At 47.8% G+C, this 19,635-nt stretch overlaps 1 protein-coding gene across 1 annotated transcript in view; it reads left to right on the top strand.

The window, feature by feature from the left end:
- The first annotated feature begins 3,589 nt into the window (after positions 1 to 3,589).
- The window catches only part of GRIN2B (glutamate ionotropic receptor NMDA type subunit 2B), a 210,948-nt gene continuing 194,902 nt past the window's right edge, over positions 3,590 to 19,635 (top strand). Inside the window, exon 1 of the mRNA XM_064452860.1 lies at positions 3,590 to 4,558. The gene's annotated coding sequence lies outside the window, so the exon portion shown is untranslated. The remainder of the gene's footprint in view (positions 4,559 to 19,635) is intronic.

Below are 19,635 nucleotides of genomic sequence, written 5' to 3'. Positions count from 1 at the left end.
GGTGACAGAATGGCTCTGCTGCTCCACATCCTTCCCAACACTGTCACTGCCACATCCAGCTCTGGTTGCTTTTGATATAAGAACTTTCATCCACATTCTTTTATCTTAGGCAGGACAAGGATAATATGACCCTTAATTTATAGTAAGCATGGACACATTTAAAATAAATCCCTCAATTTGTCTTACAAATAACATTTAAGTGTTTTTGAATTGAAGAGATGTTTGAAAAACCAATTTCCCATCAGAGATGCTATTTGTTTCATTTTATGCAGTTCATTCATCTTAGTTGATTGGAGAAAAAATAAAAGCCAAGCCCAGCTAGTGAGAGTAAACCCTGTCCTAGTAACATGCTGCTGGAGATTTTGTAACAATTTTTATTTGGAGCCTACCTCCATGCCCATTATTTACAATACATATTGCATCTCGATGTAAAAGTAATTTGGGGGTTAGATGCTGTGCAGAATCTTGATAAGAAGATAATTCTGAAGCAACTGGCATTTTTGTGTGCCCAATTTCAAACTTGTGAGCCTGATGTCTTTGGTCAGGGAGAATGGACCCCTTTCTCTGAAAACAGTATCAAATTGGACACTCGGGCCCCTAATCACTATAGAGATCTTGGCCCTTATGGTTTATTTAAGACAGAATGATACATATATGTATTTATAATGGTTATATAAGATGTACATATACATCTATTAAGTAGAAAGGCAACTAGCCTTATCCTCAAAAGCGAGCAATAACACAGGCTGCCATGTGCCATGTAACTGTGGAGTTGTGTACTTTTAGAAAGAAAATGTGTGGTTGATGAATTCCTTTGTCTTAAGGCCACAGAGCATGATAATCTTAAATATTGCTGACTTGCTTAAAATAATTGCAGCTGATCTCTTCTGATTGAGAGGCCCCTTTTCAGAAATTGTTCCTAAGATACTTCTTAACCTTCCATTTTGTGTTTCTAAGTAATATTCTGGATGAAAAACCATTCCCTTTCTTTTTTGTCAAGCTCCTTCTCCACTTGTTTCGTCCAGAAGAATGCAGGAGGATCTGCACAGTCTAGCTTATCCCTTCTTGCCATGCGGAAAGGAAAAACATCCCTTGGCCAAATCCTACATGCTATTCTTGTATCATTATTATCAGTGAAAGGAATGGGAAAGTCAAATGACTAATCTCTTCAGCTATTAGCAACTTCTGTATGTAAGTATCACTCTATATTTCTTTCCTCCAACTGTGCTGAGATAATTTCAGATTACTTCAGGCTTTGGCTAATATGTCTTCCATTTTTACTGAAATTAGAATGAAAAAGATCATAGTTACTTTTTTAAAGCATGCCTAAAAATGTTAGGAAAATCTTTCTAACAGAACAGACCTTACCAGCACCCTCAGGAAGATCCTGGCTGTCAAAATTAAAATCTTGGTGTCTGCTTTTGGCAAGAAGCTCAAGCACAGATTGGTATTGCTTGTGGTCACTGCAGCTACAACAAGTACACCCAGTGTACGTAGACACAGCAACTCATTCAAGATCCAGATGTCATGTTGATACATGCACACAATGCTACAGCCACGTTGCCATCCATAACCTCCCCTACAGAACAGCAAACCCTGTTTGAACCATGTGGATGGACTCTGAGGTACAAACTGGCAGGGCCTGGGGACTGAGCTTGCTGTGGTGCTTTCAGGAGGCTTTTCTGCCTCAGGAACCTTGGCTGTATTAGTGTGGACATTTGCCTTATCCATGTTTTGCCCTGCAGATACATACCTGCAACAAAGGGCCAGCACTGAGTCAGAAAGTGCTTGGCTGATCGCTGGAGCACAACCCTTTGGCATATAGGATCCAGCCCTCCTTACCTGTCTGTTGAGGGCTACCTTCCTCACCGCTCCTGGATGCAGAACATGCCTAGGTAGGTAGAAGCTACTGTGTTTTCCTTGGAGGGTGCTTCTGGTGAGAGGGGTGCAAAAGCTGGACAATGCAGCCTGCATCAGCACCAAAGCAAAGCATGCGGTGTTCAGCCTGGGGTCTGATTTCCTGCAGGACAAGTGTAGCTGGGGGTCACCAAGGCCTGGCTGAGCCCTTCCAAACCTTGTACCAAGACCCAGCCAGTGGCAGGGTAGACGTTTGTGACCCTAGAGGGACTACGTGACCTGAAGGGTGCACTTGGCACATCCACTTGGAGGGGCTCTGCCTTGGTTTCCTCTCCAGCTTGCCCCGGTTTGGGGCACGCTTCCCCGCAGGGCTGCTTTGCAGTGCTGTGGAGGGCAGGTGGGTGCATTCTGCTCTGCTTGGGCCACCCAGAGCTAAACCCAGGCATGGGAGGGGACAAGGATGGATCCATGACCACAGAGCAGATCGCACTGCAGGGGTGAGGCTGAGAGCACCCTAGGTAGCAAGGGTTCAGACACCCGTGGGCAGGGCAGTGCAGGCAAGCAGGAGTGTGCAAATGCACGTTGCTTTCCATTCAGACTGATTTCACGTTGCTTAGCTTCCAGGGAGCTCTGAGAATAGCAATTAAAGCATCGGGCTTAATTGTGGAGTATCCAATTTGGATATTAGCGTTATCTCCGCTCTCGCTCCTTTCTTTTTGTTCAGATCCAATTGCGCTGCCTGCCTGCTGGCTGGGCGCCTGTTCCTTTCTTCTTATTATTACTATCTTCTGGTTATTGATTAAAAAAAATATATATATATTGAAAGCATTCCTTCTCTCGGTCGCTTCCAGCCACGCGGGTCGCCGTCCCGGGGGGCCGGACCCATGGAGCCGCTCGGCGCCCGGGCAGGGGCTCCCCGTTCGCCCCCGGCGGCCGCCGGAGGCTGAGACCTGCCCCCTCCGGCGGCGGGGAGGGGTCGATCTCCCGTCCCCGGCATGGTCGGTCCTCCTCCTCCTCCTCTCCCCCCATTTCCCCCCTGCTCAGTCGCACAGCCCCCGCTTCCCCCGCACCACCCCCCCCCCCCCGAGCCCACTCCCCACCATTTTCCGCGGGTATATTTTATTATTATTAATCATTAAACTGCTTTATTAGTTCACCTTCCCGTGCTTTCTCCACCTCCGGGAAGCATTCTCGGAGCTTTTATATTGCAGAATATTTTTTTTTTTAAATGTATTTTTAGGGTGATGCTCTGAACACTTCCCCCTCCCCGCCCCATATCTCCTACCCTGGCAGTATCAGAGAAGAGGCTGAAGAAGTTGAGCATGTCTGAGGTGGATCAGCCTTGCAGGGAGAGAGGGGGGCAGTAGCTGCTCAGAGCAGCCCGAGTGCTTGAAGCAGGATTTGCTGGTATGTATGTGGGTCTGTATTTTATGACAGCTCGAAGTGTGAATTGTTTTCCGTGCGAGATGGGAGGGGAGAGGAAGAAAAAATACCTGCGAGTTCATTAAATAAATGCCTGCATAGCTGTAAAGCCCTGTCCGCGCGTGCTGGAGGTTGGTGCGTGTGTGTGTGTGGGAGACCCCCAGCCATTTACCCACCCCTAGGAGGAAAAAAAAACCCCAACCCAAGGAGCCGAGGGTTGTGTTCCGGGCGGGGAGGGGGGGGGCAGGATGGGGTGGTGGGTGGGGGGCACGTAGTGCAAAGCGGCCACGTCGCAGGTGAAACAGTCCCTGTGTGTCCCGTGTCGTGGCCCCCCCCACCCCCCTCCGCGCCGTGGCTCTGCGTGTGTGTGCGCCCGGCTGCGCGGAGCGCGCCCCACGCTGCCCACGGAGCCGAGCGCGGCGGGCAGCGGCGCCGGCAGCACTGCAGAGGGGTGGGCACGGCCCTCGCCAGCCCTCCGGGGGCCGGGCCCGGGGGTGGGCGAAATGCTGTGCGTGCGTGGGGAGGGGGCCGCGGGGCTGGGGGGGGGGGCGGCTCGCTTTCTCTCCGCGATTCACATCGCGCCCGCTTTCCCGTCTCGTATGCATGCCTATCCCGGGAATGGTGTAGTCAGCCCGTATCTGAATTATTTATAGACTCGTGCCAGCTGGGGTTTTTTCTCCCCAATTTTTTTTTTTTTATTCCGCTTGTGTGCACCGTTGGGAAATGCGTTTTGCCTCCCTTTCTTCTCAATATATTAATGTCTTTGTGGGGGAGCGGTTTTTATCCCCTTCAGACCCCTCTAATACAAAATTGATGCTTATTTTTCCCTTCAGGAAGGGGACGCTTTGAGGATAATCATGCTTCACAGAAGAACGGCACCGACCTCCAGTTGCTTTAAACTCAACCTCCTCCACTAGGGCTCCAGGAAAAAAAAAAAAAAAAAAGAATAATTATAAGAATAATCATTAAAAAGGCGAAAGGAATGCTTACTCTGGAACCTGCATTTGACGATCCTCACCACTCGCGCTGAATATCCTCTGAAGTGATTCTCTCCGGCTTTTCAATTTGCACTGCTTCAAGACGCAAGATTGCCACAAAGAATCCTGTATATTTTTTTTACAGCCAAATAGGATTTTTTTTTTTAACTCATTCTCCCACGTTTGCCCCCGACCCTTATTATTCTTATGTGGATATGCAAGCAAGAAGAGGAGACTGGACATTCCCAACATGCTCTCTCCCTTGATCTGTCCGTCTAGAGGTTCTGCTTCTACAAACCAAGGTAGGGAAATTCCTGTTTCTGTGGTTTTGCTGGCAGCTCATTTTGGTACACGGGTTTGCCCAGGGAAGACCACTCACGGTAGAACAAAACGTTTAGTGATGCTGCTCTTGGAAGCAGATACAGCACAAAAAAGGAAAAAAAAAAAAAAAAAAAAAGGAGAAAACGTTCACCAGACATGTTGATTCCCTTCTTGGCTTATCAAATAGGACATGGAGAGAAGGCGAGAGGGATGCTTTGAGTTACATACGGCACCGTGGATCGGGGGAAAGTCCCTTCTGATTTTTTTTCGGGGTGGGCAGGTGGGGTCATGGGAGACACGGGAAGAGGAACACAGCTTTGGAAAGGGGTGAAAACTAAGATAATTTCCATCCATCCATACCCATCCATCCATCCATCCACCCACAAATTGCCTCTTTCTTTTCACTGGTCCAGCGGCTCCTTGTCACGCTTTGATGTGAAAATAGAGCTCATTAGGGATAACAGTACGTAGAAACCTGCTTGTTGCCGAGGAGGGTGGTGCATTACTTAAAACCCACGCTGGCCTCCCGATCGTGAGCGGCCTAACGCGGGGGCCGGGGCCGGGGGCCCGGGGGGGGCCGGGGCCGCCCCTGGCACCGCGGCAGGAGCCCGCCCAGCGCCGGGGCGAGTGCGCCTGCTTGCGTGGAGGTGAAGGGCTATTTTAAGTCCAAGCACGTCAAGAGACTTAACCTGAACCTACGAGGCGCTCTATTCAGGCAACTTCACGGGTTTTAATTTATTTCCGTCCCCCTGGTGCCGTCAGCGGGCATCGTGGCCCCTCTCCACCCCCCCCAACCCCCCCCCCCCCCCGCGCCTTGCACCCCGCGTCCCCACGCAGGCAGCCCCTTCCCCAGCCCACTTGGGAGGGATGCAAAATGGCTATCGTGCCGCTCGGCTGTGGATACGTGAGAGACACCGGTGCATCCGGACCGTAACGTGACATGTGAGTCTTTCCGTAAGATGGTGGCAAGACAAAGGGAGCGGAGCGCCGGGGGGTGCGGGAGCCCGCGGCCGCCGCGCCCCGCCGGGAGCGCCGGGCACAAGGTGTTGAACGTGTCGGGGTTATTTTAAGCCTCAGGCTGTGCCCGGCACGCGTGGGGCTGCGCGCCCCGACGCCGAGAGAGAGGCGGGGGTGGGGAAGGGGAGAGCTGCTGCAACCCACATCCCCACCCCGGGGCGGACCCCCACCACTCTTACCCTCACCGTCAACCCCCGACCCGCCTCCTCCTGCCTCTCGTCCCTCCAGCAAACCGTAGGCCTGGTAATATACAGCAGTGGGCTCACCCCACAGCTGGAGGAGGAGGAGAAGGGAGGGGGGCGGCCCCCCAGCCCTGCCGCCACGCGAGCCGGGGGGCCGGGGCGGTGGCCCCGAACCCTTGAGGCAGCCGGAGCATCCTGCGGCGGGGGCGTGCCTCTCCCACCCCCTCCCTCGCCTTGGTCCTTTCAGTGCCTCTTTCCCACATTTCTGAGGGGGTTTCATCGTGCTATTGTTAAAAACCAGGAGCGGTTCCCCGTCGAGGGGTTGACAGCCACCTTTCCTGCCATATTCTGGCTGTGCTTCTATAAATATCTAAGGCTTCCCAGGGTTTATCCGCGCCTGGATCCTCCCTTTCCAAGCACTCCCTCCCTCCCGCTCCCTCCGCAAGTGGGAGTAGAAAGTTTACCTGTGCGGAGAAGAGGGCGTGTGGGAGCCTTTCTCCCGTTTTCGGGAGGAATTCCGCAGGCCCCGCAGCTCCCGCCGGATCCACCCGGGACCCCAGCACCGCCCGGGGTTGGGGGGGTTGTAGCCCCCTCCCTCGAGTCTCATTGCCCGGTGAGAGCCCCTAAAAGCACAAGTCCCTGGGGGGATGCCAGCAGGGTGCGGGGGGGGATGGACGCCCACCCCTCAAAGACCAGGGCAAGGGGAGTGGAGAGCAGGTGTTGGGTGAGCCCAGCTCAGCCCCTGCCCCTCAGCCCTCCGGCCCGGGTTTTGCAGGCAGATCGGAGGGAAAGGGGGGGAAGTTGCCTCCGATGTCCGGCAAGGGCAGCGGCCTCTGGCAGCTGGGCTGGGGTCTGCACTCCCCTGGAGAAGGGTGCCCAGTGCTGCCCACCCGGCGCCCATCACAGCCACCAGCCCTGCCTGCAGGGCACCGGGCCCAAGTGGGTGCCGCATCCCTGACATGGCCTTTCCCAGCCGCGACCTGGACCAGGTTTCGGCAGAGATAGAGCAGGGTGGGTGGGAGTTGGGGAGGGGTCTTGCAGTTTTGATGCTCAGCCGTGGGGGCAGGGACTATGGGCCCTCATCCTCATCCCTCCTTTACCTCCCAGTCCCTCTTGCTGTTACCTTTACCTAGGACGTCTCACCTTTCCTGCTGGTTCCAACATAGGCAAAAGGAGATGCCCTCTAATATTGCCCCACACCATCAAGCACAGCCACCTCAAGCCTTGCAAGCAGTGCAGAGGGGGCAGCTTGTCCTCCTGAGCTGCCCCTTGGGCAGGCAGGGAGGGCTAGGTATGCAGCATCCCCCACTCATGGGGCCCTTCGTGCTGCCCCACTGCCCAAGCCCTTGGGGAGCAGAGCAGAGGGCTGGCACCCCAGAGTGTGGGGTGACCTGGTGTGCCCAACTGTAGCTTTGGGGAGAGCGGCAGTGCATACGTGGGTGTGGGGTGCTCTGTAAGAGAGGAGGTGTGTGTATGGGCGATTTTCAAGCACTCACCCACACCACCCGAGAGCAGCAGCTCGTGTTGCCTCCGCATATCCTGGTTTTCTCTGGTCCCCCACCATACCAGCTCATCTCCCAGTCCTGTGTGTGGGTCTCAGAGGGTTGGGACAGGATGAGGCAGGTTGAGGGCAGACTGGGGGCAATGAGACACACTTCAGCTTCCCCTTGGCTCTGCCTTTGGTATGCAGAGGCAGATCTCATCAGGGAAAAGGGAAGAAGCATGGTCAAAGCCACTACACCTCTTGCTGGGGACCCTGAGCTCTGGCCTGGTGACACACACCTGCCACACCAACCCATCTCAGCCTGCGCCAGTCCTGGTGCCTCTTGCGATCCCTTGTCAGTGAGACCACAGCTGGGCAAAGGAAGGTGTCTGGAGCAGCCCCCAGCCATCCTGGGCTGGGCAGGGTTCTCAGGATACCTGCGTTGATGGCTGAGTTTTACATTGTACCTCTGCATCAAGAGTACAAAGAGGTCACGAGGAGATGGAAAATACAGAGCAGGGGCAAAAATCCCAGCCTTTTATCCCCATCTACTAATTTAGGTTTTGATTTGGTTTATCCTCCTTTTGGATTACCAGCTGCTCTTGTATACAACCCCTATCAACCTATGAACCCATCCCTAAACCCTCGCCTACAGGGGGAAAAGGTGGTGGCACTAATTTCTGCATTTCATCTACTGTTGGAGCTCAGCTGAGGCTTTTCCTTGTGCTTGGTTTGGAAGGGGCAGGTGGACTCTGGCTCCAGTGCTGGAGCCTTTCTGTGCTAGTGCATGGAGCTGTGCTTGGATTCCCATGCTGGACTCGCATTGCCTGGGCTGGCACCAGGAATCGGTGTCTCTGCAGTACCATGTGGGAGGCCTGGATTTGATTCTTAGTGCTGTTTTCTCATTCCTCCAAGCTGGCAGAGGATGGGAGTGCTGTACAGACAGTGCTGCTTGTCTCTGCAATGGGCTCCATTCCCTGCTCCCGTCTTTTGCTCCTTAAGATGTTCAAAAGCTGCCTGTGAGAATAGTCCAGACTGAGAGCTGGTACCTAAAGGTTTAATCTGCTTGGCCTTTAGGGGGGCCACAGCTCTACTCTGCCTGTACTCTACTTCTCAGCATGGCTTGGTGGACACTGGGGAGAGTTATCTTGCAGCTGGAGAATATGCAGAGGGTTTTTAATTTTTTTTCTTCTCTTTGTGTAAGCCGCAATTTATCACAAAGAAATGGCTTAGTTAATGGGAGAGATGGACTAGATGATCTTTCGAGAGAGATGCCTCCATGTACCATGATCGCCTAATCTACAATGGGATGCTAGTAGTATCCGCTCTGCCTGACATCAGGGCTCTAGGACTGCTGGACTTTTTTGCAATTCTGTGATTAACCTTCATGGAGATATATTTATACCTGATAGAAAAGCAGGGAATGGTTGGAAGAAACATGGCTGATAAGTTATCTGCTATTACCCTGATCCATCCTCCACCCACCCATCCATCCAGAAGAATTCTTTAAACCACAATGAATCAACTATTCATTTTGTTGCTTCGCCGCAGTCAGATGGACTAGCTACTGCCCTGGGTACCTCACTGCATAAGATGAAATGGCAGTTTGAAGATCGCAGCACTGAAATATGTGGAAGGGGAACCAGAGGAAAATAAGATATTTAAAGCTAAGCACGGCCCTTCTGCTACCATTGCCTTGTTCCTTCCTCTGAGCCTTTTGTTTCTGCTTCAGCTAAGTGCGTCATAACGGCAACTAAAAAGGCAATTTCTCCAGCCACGAAGGGGGCTCCACCATCCCTCTGACTTATCCATCTTGCTTGTCTGTTCATCTGAAGACAGGAGAGGAGGTTCCTGGCAGGTATGGACTGGCGCATGCTCTAGCAAAATTAGTGGCATGTTGCTAACTGCCCGGGAAACAGGAGACTCACCCAGACAGGTCAAATGTCAAAGCTACCCTTTCATGTTGGGGACAAAAAATCCAAATAAACCCACCCTTTATAGTTCCAGAGCTCATGGTTTCCTTAAGCAGCAAACCACCAGCTGCCAGCTAGAATTGTGCATTGGTGTGTGAACTGGTGTGTGTGTAAAAGTCAACCAAGTGCACGGTGGTGATCTGTGGAGACCAGGCAGCATACCTCCATGTGCCTGAGGTCAACTGAAGAGAAAAAAAACCTCTTTATGTGCTCAGAAACAAATGCGTGGCACAGAGCAGTGTGCAAACTGTGCTGCGATCAAGTCAATTCAAACCACGGCTAATTGGGACTTCTCAAGGCAAGGCTGCTTTTTGTTTAGTGTTTTGGTTTTCTTAGAAACAGGAGAGAATGACAGCTCTGGGTAGGAGGAGGGACTGACTTTTCTTTCTTTAATTTTTACACATATGCTGAATATACGTAATGTGAGGGGAATAAAAATATTGGGTTTTTTTCTGTACTCAGGACCGCTAAAAAAGGGGAGAGCGAAAGAGTATGTGTTCTGAGACTCACTGTCAGCTGATACTTCCTAATACAGAGGGTATTTGCAGACTGTAAAGTATTCTGGGTGGCTCTCTTTCCTTTCTAACACAAGCAATCAATAACTGTGTTTCAGAGCCACCAATATAGATGGATTGATTAAGTATATGGGGAAAAACAGAACTTACAAATGAGAGAGGGGTTACTGGCTCAAAGTGAAAGGGATACTAAGCTGAGACCTCTGTAGCCTTCACATGCCTCTAACCCCATCCACAAGGAAGATTCAAAACTGAAAATGGCTCAGATAAAGCATTAAGTTGCCAGCTCTGAATACTGTAGATGTTTCTGTGTTCTCAGAGCATATACAGTGTCATTAATATTGGTGTGCATGGCTGTGGTGCTGAAACATTTATAAGGAAGAAACACTTTGAGGGGGAAAACGGGGATTTGGTCTTCATGGTCTGTTTGGTGGCTTGTCTCTGCCGATTGCTCATCCACCAAAGCAGGTGTGGGGCCACCAGTTTATCTGACCTGAATAATCCATGGGACATTGTTCTGTTGCTCCGACTCACCTCTACTACCAGAAACATAGGAGCTCACATCCAGTTAACTCTGCATGTACAGACTCATAAGTTACTTCTCAAGGTAGCAGTCAGCCTACACTGCTTCATCTATGTGTAGCTATCTAGTTGTGAGAAGGGAACAATTCTCACTTACTGCACTCCTAGTCAAGACTTGAACCATTCACAAAGATTTTAATCATTCTAGCTACCACCATCCTCTACTGGACCTCCTGTCCAGCCAGTGTGTGAGCTCTGTATGCAATCCCTGTTTGTTCGAAATGGTGAAATGATATGTCTAACACCTATTTACAGATGTGGTTAAACCCTGCTTAGATAACTGCGTTCTGTTTGGGGGTTCCAATTCCAAGAGAGGGAAGGACTGGGGAGAGTGTAGGGGAGCGAAAAAAGACAATGATCACAGATCGGAGAAAACAAGACCTATAAAGAAAGGTTGGGAGAGCTGGGCAAGTTCAGTCTGGAGAAAAGGCAACTGTGGGTGGATACCTAACTGTCTGCAAATGCATAAAAGACCGTTTCAGAAAGAGCACAGGGGCCAATTATTTTCATTAGTCACCGAAGACAGATCAGAAAATAAATGAGTTTAAGATGAAGCAGAGAGAATACAGATTAAACATAAAATTAAATGTTTACTGCAATAATGGTTTAGTGACAGCAGAAGATGCTTATAAACGTGGCAGTACGGCTGTGACTGAAGATATTTAAAGCTAGATACAGGTGCTGAACTATCAGGATTTTGTATCTAATAAAGTCCATCTCCAGTGAACCATAGATCATGATATTTGCACGCCTAACCAAACAACTTCGGAAGAAAGATATTGAGGTTGACCTGTTCTGTTTGTAGGAGGGAGGGACTGACTGTCCCATTGGAAGAAACCCTTCCCACCTGAGTGTGTTTGGCCCTGTGCTCCAACTCTCATACGGAGTCAACAAGATGGTGCTGACTGGTGCTGCAGCTTGAGCATATAGAGAGAAATCCCCAAAGATATCTGGTTTTTAAAACCTCTGGTACATTGTGACAGCATGTCCTGTCCTGCGGGATGGCTAGGGCTTCAGTATAGAGATCTGTGCAGAAAAGACTTAAAAATCAGCCTCATGTGAATGATCCTTTAACATGTGCAGGGGCAGTTCTTGAACCATGGGATAAGCTGGGCTGTTCTAGATTGAGATGATGTCCGTTTCTTTAGGAAGCCTCACCCATCTCTAGCCATTGCTTTCAAGCTTTTATACTATCACAGCATCTGAACAGCTAGTGTGCCAAAACCTGATACTGCAAGGGGAGGTGATGTATATCATCACATATTGAATGATGTGAAAATACATGCCTTGCTATTTCATGATGTCATTCTTTTGTCTTGCAAGATGAGCTACAGTTTAAAGGTGCTTTATTTTTACTCATCTTTGCTGCTTCCAGAAGATAAAATGGGATTTAGGGAGCCACGAGCATTGTGGTTTCTGAAAATCATCGCTTCACTAGCCAGCCTTTGCAGTCGCACCTCTCCCTGCCCTGAGTTAGAGGAGCTTCCTGTGCATGGTTGGGGTTTAGATAGGTGGCTTTATTAATGGGTTCAGAGAAGGGTCTCCCTCCTTTGACTCAGTAGAGATTCCCCTGCCGGTAGCTGAGAGGGCTGAAAGTGCCATTTTGAGACTGAGTTTGGCCAGCATTGGGAACGTACTGTGTGTATGAACTATGCCAGTTTATAGCCCCCTGTGCATCAGCAGAAGGGGGGACCACGGTACAACCTTGCTGGTGGATTACACTGTTTTTTAGCCGAGCAACAAGCATGTAATCCTGACCTCTGGTGTTTTTCAGAAGAACCAGAAATTTTCTATACAGGTGTCCAGCACAAACTCAAACTCAAATGGAGGAAATGACATGTTAAGCTCTACTTTTTCATTGTACTTGGATTTAGCATTTTTATTTCACCTCTTCTTCTAATCTCTTTGTTAGGGTTGCTGTGCACTGGCACATGCATATACACAACTCCTTCTTGTGGGTGTATTGTTTCTTGCATGTATGACGTCTGAAGAATTTGGAGGATTTTGCAAAAGGAAACAAATGTAAAACTTAAGTTCACTATTTCAAAACAGACTAGGAGTTGAGATGGTTACTGGGACCCAGCTGAGACAGATAAGATTTGGTGTCATGAACCTGCTGATAATTTACTAGCACAAATGCCATGTCCTACATCACAGCTGATTGCCTAATGAACAGAAAATTGTTTTCAGGTGATAGGCATAATAGTCTAATGATAGCTGAAGACAGCAGTGGCTGTGCATTGCCTCTGGCTGTGGGCTGTGAACAGGACACAGGGGGATATGGGTAGGTGAAGGGTTGTAGTCTGTCATAACAAGGGGTCGTGGTTTTCCTCTTCCACCTGGGACCTCTGCTACTCCAGCATCCCCAGCTGGGAATGAGGTCCTGGGAATACACAGTGGATGTTTGGAATGTGAAAAATGAAGGCCCTAAATCAATACCACCTGGAAATAAATTGCAGAAGATTTAAAGCCTAAAGCCGGCTCTGATTCTAAGGGCACTCATAAATCTTCACAGCATTGGGGGTAGGTGGTTTTGAAGCCTGTGCAGTGAGAAGAATGGCTCCACTGCTGCATGGAAAGGTGTAGAGATGCTGCCGGCCACTGCAGGAGGAGGATGGAGAAAGGGTTGCTACTGTGAATCTCTTTGACCCAGGTAAAGTGGGATGTTAATTGCATGTGACTGGATTGCTGGGGAATTTCTGTCATGGGACTCTGCTGATAAATGCATTTGAAATGCATTGTGGCAGAGGAAATGCACAAAAATGCACTAGTTTGGGGATATTTGCACATAGGCACACACTTGCATGCAGGAGGGATTTGCATAAACCTGCACCCTTTTCTCTCCTCTTCTATAATTCTCTGGTATTGCTGGCCGCTGTAGTCAGCGGCCTAAGCATCTCGGGGGAGATTCCCTTGTGTCAGACGTATTTCAGTGGAGGCAAGATGAAACATCAGAGGCTGACAGTCCCCAAGGGAGAGTCTAATGAAAGCGGCAGAATGACATAATCTGTTCTCGTAGTCTCTCCTCTTCAGGTCTCCACGTTTTCGGTGCAACTTGAAATTGCCCTCTAATTTATTTCTGAAAAAAATGAATATTATATATAATTGAAATTGCAAAGATAGCAACCTGAAATATTAAAAGTCAAACTATAAAAGCAGCTTGGATGTGGTCTGAGGTACCACGTATTCGAGTATCTGCTTTTGAGACTCCATCTGGAAGTAACAAAGCGGAAAATGCCACAAAAGCATAAATGGAATCTCAGAAAAGGCATTGCCATTGTTTCATTACATGATGGAAGGCCTGTACTCTAAGTAGGAGGAGATAAAAACTAAGAGGCTTAGAGAAATAGGAGAGTTGTGGGATGGCTGCCTTGAAAGACATAGTGACTCTTACAGAAAGTTCCCTTTGAATCCCTGGTTTGAAAGTTTGCAAACTTTCAAACCAGGGATTCAAAGAGAGCTGTAAAGATCATGCTTTATCCACTTTTAATTTGCACCATTTCAATAGGGACCAAAGGGGCTAAAAGGCTGTCTGAACTTCAAGGCTCAGAGAACTTTGCAGGAGCTGAGTGCTTGTGCCTCTATATTCTCTGAAGCAGAAGCTGGATGCCCACAGTGGGTATCTTACATGAGCAACCCTTTCTGTGAACTGTTGTTTTTTTTTTTTTACTGGAGGGAGGAATAACTTTCAGAAACCAGGTGACACACAATCGAAGATGTTTCTTGGTTAACGACATACCTTGTCTTAATACTCTTATAAATTATTTTTTTTTGTTAGGACATTGAAGTGAAATCATGTTCCTTGCTCACAGCTTGTCAGGGAGATCCCCGACTTCAGCTTTTGACGTTAGAGAATGGTGATTAAGGTTTTTGATGGGAGAGGTTTGTAATGGAGTGAATGTGGCAGGAAATGGCTTTACTGCCCCACAAAAAAAAAAATTAATTTCATAGGTTTCGCTAGTTCTGCAATGCAATTAATTAGAGCATTTGATGTGTTTTCCTGAAAAAGCAGAGAAAAGCCCAGAATAGCTAGCAGCCTGGTAAGCAGAAAAGTAACTGGGTTTTGGGTGACGCATTCCAATTCTGCATACTTTGGAGTGGGGACTTGTCCCTGAGGCTGTCCTAGCCAACGTGAAGGCCCAGACTACTGGGTCCTCTGCAGTAATGCTTTCTCAGTTGGAGCTTTTCCAGTTGGAGCTGTTCTACTTTTATATAAATGCCTATTCATTGTGCTGGAGAGAGAGTGCTCTAACGACTGGGCTGAGGAGGTAGTTTTTTTCTTTGGCCCAGTATAAAGTAATTACTTGTATAAAGGTAAATGACTCCAGTTCTAAAGAAATGGAGAAGCAGGCTCCATAGCTCAGAGGCTATGGAGTCTTCTCAGATGCGGGAGACAGAGGAGCTAATTTTCTCGCCAAATTAGGCAGTGTGGGTTTGTTCTTATTCTGCTTTGGATGCATTTGTATTTCCCAGTGACAACAAAATGTTTCGTTTAGCATCCAGCTCCAGTGTTGACTCCAGGTGGGAGAAAAAGTGACAGGAGGCGGCCAATTCCCAAGGAACAGACCTGCTCCTCAAGCAAATGCTCTTAAACAAAGGATGAGGGATGAGAACTACAGAGACTCTGTAACAAGAAACCGGAGTTGTTGCTTCAATGCAAATTTTTATCATTTCCTAAACAGTGCAGGTAGCTCTTTAAAGTTGTCTCCAGATCTTTAAAATCACTTGGGATTTTCATTCCTGCAGTTCATATCCCTTCATATATCCCCTCTTGTTGTTCATTATACATTTGCTTTCATAATCTTGGTGAGATGCTTGGCTTTATATGGAAAGGGAAGTGTTTCCAAAAGCTAATGCTAGCTGTGGGAGACTTGTTTCCAGAGGATCTCCAGGGAATCGGTGGAGAATGAGGGGGTCCTTCGAAGGGCAGCGTAGAGCAGGAGCCTCATGGATGTGTTCCAGGGCCTCCTAATCCTTGGTCTTCTGTCTTGTATTTTTCCACTGTAACAAAGCTGGCTATCTGATAGTCCATCTCTTTTTGAACATGAAGGCCTGGAGATCCCTTAGTCTGGATTGGATGTACATGTTTCCTGAACTTGATTTGAATTTGCAAGAAGCATCAATGTCCATATAGCTGATTCAGTCCACACAGCACATTCATGATCTCTGGATTTCTCAAACCTTAATTTCAAGCCAGAGAGTGGCAAAGTGGCGTAAGAGGTACCTTGACATGAGCAGGTATCATAGGGCTTGTCCTTGGCACGCCACAGCAGACTGTCCCTCAGGATGCTGTAGGAAGGCTAAGAAGAGATGGCCAGGGCTTGCTTTTTCTATAACCACTGTGTCCCAGGAGGGAGTTGGTGTATGAATGACATTTAATTATATGTCCTTGTACATCTTTGCCTGCATACATTTACAAGCATTGCCCATTTCCGCCAAGGAAGATGTTTCATAAGAAAATGTTGCTTGCATGATGAAGCATAAAAATCGAACACAACAGAAAATTAGAGAGAAGCTTTGCCCTGTCGGTCTAACTGTGTCTTTTTAAGTGCACAGGGTAATACAGAAGTCCGTGTATCTACTCTGACATGACAGTCTTCTGTGATACCATAGTTTGGCATCTGTGGCAGGACAAATGGCGATGTGTAGCCACACAAGGGTTCAGCTGCAGCCCAGAGGCTACATCCACTGTCCCTTTGAAGTCAGGCAGAACCTTGGGATTGGCTGTGATGAGGACTGGATCAACTTTGGATGTCTGCTCTATAGTATGAGATGCAAGGGCTTGCAATATTTCTTTGAATGAGCATCATTTAAAAGTATTATTGTTTATAAACTACTTCACTTTACTGTCAAGGTTGCTATTTTGATGCCTGCAATGAATGTTGCATAAATCCTTAATGTTAGCAGCTACATACAATAGGTGTTATTTTTTTGTCTTTGTATTTGATGATTTCTTTGTTTTTCAAGCAATACATGGTGTGATTTTAAGGATACCAATAGATTCATCAACATTTCTTTTGCTGTAGAAGTTTTCAGGTGTTTTCTTGATGGGCTAATACTGCAGGAAAAGCAATACCTAAAACAGCAATAAGTATAGAATCTGGTTGACGTTCAGGTTTGGGATCAGGTTAAGTTGTGTTGAGTTTCCTCCCCCAAATCCTCATGGACTCTGCCTGGAGGAGAAAAATCAATGACTCTTTGGTAAGAACTGCTTAAAATGGCTGTATTTGGCATAGCTGAAATTTCCATTTGAACAGAATTTGAGACTTTTAAAGCAACTTAACAGTATTTTCTCATAATCTGAATGACTTTGGAAGAGTAATATAAAACAATGGTTTAAGAGTTGCAGCACAAAACTTGATGGAAAATCGTAGAACTCGATTTTACTGTCAGAGATCTAGAAGGAGAGAAAGAAAGAGTCAAAGACCTAAATTCCCTTTAAAACCGTTAATTTCTTTTATTATAATAGGTCTAAATATTTAGTGAACTTAAAAGGAGATGGCAGAAAGACAGTGCTTCATCCAATGTTCCTCCTGGATATAACGAACCTACACGTTCTTTAGCTGAAGCCTGGGGTTTACAGGAGTTCATATGCAAAAGCATTAACTTGAACCTTGGATTTACTGAAATGCCACATTTATTACACCAGCTAAAGAAATACAGAACTTGGGTAAAAGCATCCGGAGATAGTCTGCTCAATGAAAGATCAGCATAGCAATGTAAAGAGAAGGAAAATTTCACTTAAAAGCAGCAAGTTAAGCTGTGCCTCCTAATATAACTGGAAATGAAAGATTATATGTTCATACCAGTAAATAAAAGAACAAGCCATACAACCTTGCGCACCACTCGCAGTGCGCTGAAAGGGTGGTGTTCCTTGGTGCAAAACTGGAGGGCTTGGAGAAGATGCAATTGAGAATTGTCTCATTGCTTGCTAGACCAAGATGGTAAGAGTCACACTAAGATTTTTCTTGGCCATAGTCCGGTCCCAGTTGGCTGAAGCCAAGCTGACCTTCTCCATCCTGGCTGAGCCGGTCTAGTATATGCTGATCAACATTTGGACGAAAACGTCCATCCTTGGTCTGTGCCAGGAGATATGGTCAGGTGTTTTGGCTGGCGTTCCTCTCCTCTAGATGTATGCATAGCTCTGGTCTTTCTATTCAGGCTAAAAGCATCCCAAGATCTTATGGACTAGCCTCCTGCAAGGAGGACCCATGGGCTTCAATTAAGTGCAAATTGTAGCAGTAGGAGAGGTGTATATGTGCATCTGAAAATGTTGCATGTCACATTTTTTGAACATCCAAAGGATGGGTACTCTGCAGTTTTGTACTTTTATTCAGTCCACTTTGTTTTCCCTCTGCTTGAACTGATCCTGTTACTCGTAGCAAGGATCTTTGTGGTGGTGCTAAATGCTGTCATAAATCCAGGCAATTTGCACACATTGCAGCTTTTGAAGTGACTTGAGTTGTGCAAAGCCTTTTCTCTCATTTCTTTCTGTTGGCACATGGGATTGGAAAGTTAAGCAAAAGACCTTCTCCTGCTGATAGTGAGGAGGAAGTGGGTTGACATGGGTCATGAGAATAGGTGGTGGCAGGAGGGCAGATTTATACACCTTGTTGGACTCTCACTGGCAGTAAATTGCATTCTGGTCTTGAGAAAGCCTGGACCATGAGGGACTGAGAGCGCTGACTCATAAATTTACCTGCACTAGCAGTACATATGCACGGGAGAGGGTGGGAGGGAGTAGCCAGTGCTTTATTTTCCCTTGTTTTCTGGAGGGAGGGAAACTGGTGCTACACCCTACTGGGTGTGGGTAGATGTACCCCCCTTCACCTGAGGCCCAGAGCAGAGAGGGAGTTGAACAACCATGGAAGCAATGCATCTATGCTGGCCAGGGCTAGCTCTCCATCCACCCCCAACCCTGTCGCACCCCACCTTCTTCCCCTCTCCTCCAGGCTGAAAAAGCCCAACTGGACTTCACAACATCACCCCCAGCTCAGGGTCAGGTGAGCCCTGTAGGCAATGGGTGTGGCAGGAGAAGGGGGGCAAAGCCACCTTGTCTCAGTGCCTTTGAACTAGTCCGGGAGCTGTTGGAGGCTCTGGTGTCTTTAGAGGAGATGGGGTGGGTGAGTGGGCAGGGAAAGAGTTTTGGAGGAGATTTCAGAGGGACAAGTTTTGGAGAAGGGTGTTTTTCTTCTGCATCCTAAAAAACCTTTGCACCAAGGTCCTGCATCTGTGACTTCCAGGTGCTCAGGCAGTGTCTGGGGTGCTTTGTACCAATGTGATGTCTCACAGAAAGGCTGTGAAGAAGCATCCCTCACTCCCCCAGCAGTGTACATTTGGGTGATACTTAACTGGCACTTGCCCGGTGCTCCCAGTTGTTCTCACAGGGCCATGCATGGGCATCCAGGGGCCACTGCTTTCTCTGAGAGCAACAGGGCCTGATGCAAAGCCATCACACAGCAACACAATGTTGGTATGCCACCAAAGCCAAACCGCAGCGTTTGCAAAGCCTTTGGCAATTTTCAGTGAGGGACTGATGCTGGGGACAGGTGTGTGAAAAATCCATATTGTCTTGTGAATTTAGGGATGTGCCTTGACTTTACTCTGATGACAAACCCTGTGCCTTTTGCTTTGTGAGAGTATTTCCATTGGAAATCAAAGAGATTTGAGATATATAGCTACCTAAGCAGTCATACCTCAGAATAGGATTTGGGGATTAGCAGAGTGGATAATAAATTGAATAGTAGGAGTTAAAATCAGACTGCAGTCAGAAAGAAAGCAGAGATGAGAGCTACACCCCTGGAAAGCAGTAATGCCAGAAATGACACTGGGGTTACGCTGGCAAGCAAATGAGATATGGGCTCACAATACAATGCAGCAGCGAAGAAGTTGATGTGATTTCTCTATTGCATAAACAGAACTATTGTGTCTTGGAGCAAGGAAATGTTTTCTATGTGTTTCTAGTCATGTTTTCATGATGTGCCTGATCTGAGTGTACCTAGGCTATTGAGTTCATTTCCGGAGAACTCAGTGGCCCAAAGATGGCAGCAAATTAGAACAAATTCAGTGGAGGAACAAAAATGATTAAGATGCTGGAGGGACTGAAGATTAAAGTAACTAATTACATTTAGCTTGGCCAAATGACAATTAAAAGAAAGATGTGATGACTGCTTCAAAGTGTGTGCTTAAGAATGTAAACACTCAGAGGAGAGAAAGACAGTGAGGAATTGTTTAGTGCTGTTGGAGTGGCAGTTGGTTAGATGCCCTGGTCTGCACTGCTAGGGGAATTGTGTAGGACCCTAACCA

This window comes from Phalacrocorax carbo, chromosome 1 (assembly GCF_963921805.1).
Source record: "Phalacrocorax carbo chromosome 1, bPhaCar2.1, whole genome shotgun sequence".
In the NCBI taxonomy this organism is placed as follows: Eukaryota; Metazoa; Chordata; class Aves; order Suliformes; family Phalacrocoracidae; genus Phalacrocorax; species Phalacrocorax carbo.
Note: the sequence above shows the minus strand (reverse complement) of the source record. Positions and strands in the feature narration are given on the sequence as shown.